This window comes from Myotis brandtii, unplaced genomic scaffold (assembly GCF_000412655.1).
Source record: "Myotis brandtii unplaced genomic scaffold, ASM41265v1 scaffold384, whole genome shotgun sequence".
NCBI lineage: Eukaryota > Metazoa > Chordata > Mammalia > Chiroptera > Vespertilionidae > Myotis > Myotis brandtii.
In genome coordinates this window covers 4,324,299-4,325,858 of record NW_005364745.1, presented here as the reverse complement: position 1 = coordinate 4,325,858, position 1,560 = coordinate 4,324,299, and the positions used below count along the sequence as shown (strand labels likewise).

General features: G+C 59.7%; 1 long non-coding RNA gene across 3 annotated transcripts in view; it reads right to left on the bottom strand.

Annotated features, from left to right (window-relative positions):
* Positions 1-1,538, bottom strand: part of LOC106727196 — a 3,455-nt gene extending 1,917 nt beyond the window's left edge. Inside the window, exon 1 of one of the 3 annotated variants that reach the window (XR_001363375.1) lies at positions 1,328-1,538. This is a non-coding gene — a long non-coding RNA (uncharacterized LOC106727196). The other 2 variants (XR_001363373.1, XR_001363374.1) reach the window with 2 other exon arrangements.
* Positions 1,539-1,560: the final 22 nt, after the last annotated feature.

Sequence of the window (1,560 nt, the reverse complement as noted above, 5' to 3'; positions counted from 1 at the left end):
CGCGCCGCCCGCCCGGTGGCACTGAACTCCCAGGCTCCACGGTGCGCAGAACCCTGTCGCCACTGGCCGGCGCTCCCCAGACACAGGGCACAGCCGGCAGTAACGGGACACCCTGGTTCCAGGCGCGTCCTGGCCACCAGTTTGGAAATCCATAAAACCCTTGGCTTTAGCCATTGTTCTCTCTTCCTTCCTTCTTTCTTTCTCTGTTTCCTTCCTCCTCTCCCTCTCTCCTGCCTGCCGGCCTCCCTCCCTCTCTCCTAGGAGTTCAGGGAGGATTTAATTGCTGCGAAGCTCTAAATGTCCATGTCCATCGTGTGGGTCTTACCTCGCTCGTGGATTTAAGTTTTGTGCAAATAGATGCCTCTTTTGCTACTGGTTGGCAGCGCCAATGAAATGAGTGGAAGTTCTCACAGGGGTTAGGAGCCCCTACCTCAGGGGTCATGGTGCATAGTCTGAAAGGTACATGACCCGGAGGATGAAAAGTCACCCATAATTCCATTTTCGGTTCCAGAAAGACCTGCACGGAGGGTGCTACGAACGGGGGCGAGCGCTGACGCCTGGAGATGCCGCGTCTCTGGAACCCCGATTTGCAGCGATGGCTCTTTGAGGCCTCGGTGTCTAAACGAACGAACACAAACACACACACGAACTCGGATGCCTGGGATCCGGCCACGGGAGGCACTCGTGGCTCCCAGTTCCTGCCGAAAGGGGGCGTGCGCCTCAGGCCGATGCCTGTTTGTGGAGAACGACACCCAGGCGTCACATGAAAGACCATTTTAAAAACATTTTCAATTTATTTTAATTTGCGGGGCTTGTGTCCCCGAGGCCGCACGTTCGCATTGCAAATGACCTCAGCGTGTTACCACGGGAAGGGGGTCAGGTTCCATTCGGAGCTGCCCTGCAGCGCAGCGGACTCCGCGGGCCCCGGGACGGCTCCGCGTTGCTTCCAGCCCCGTCCCCACTGCGGTTGCGGCTGCGACCAGTGGCAGGACCGGGTCCGAGGCAGGAGCTTTCTCGGAGTTGCAGGACCCAGAGCACCGAGCCTGGCGCGCTCCGGAGGAGAGGCAGTTGGACTGCCTGCCCAGCGTTCGGGTCGGAGCAGAGCGGGGGCGCCTGCACTCCGGGGACCCCAGGGTAACGGTTCGGGGGGGAAGGTCTCGTTGTTTGGTTACCTGGGCCCGGAGGACGCCTTGAGGATGCTTCTCAGGCTCTTTGCCGCCTCAAGAAGCCCAACCCTCCGCTCGCCGTTGGGAGCAACAAGTTTCGCTTTCCTGCTCGCAGCACCGGGCATCTACCTGTTCAGGGTCCCAGGTCCCTGCTCCCTTACCTCGTGCCCGGGGCGGGGAAGGGAGGGTGTCAGGAGGGAAGGTGCCCGGAGTGAGGAAGAGGTGAGAGCGAGCCGGACCTACGGTGTTTGCACCGAAACTACCGTGTTTGAAGGACCACTCCTTTCTCTGATCCTGTTTATTTTTGCACGTGGTGTGCCTGCTCGTGCCCGTGCGCATTCCTGTACTTTCGAAAGCATTTTCATTTTTAAGGCCGGATGCTGGGAGAGCGCGC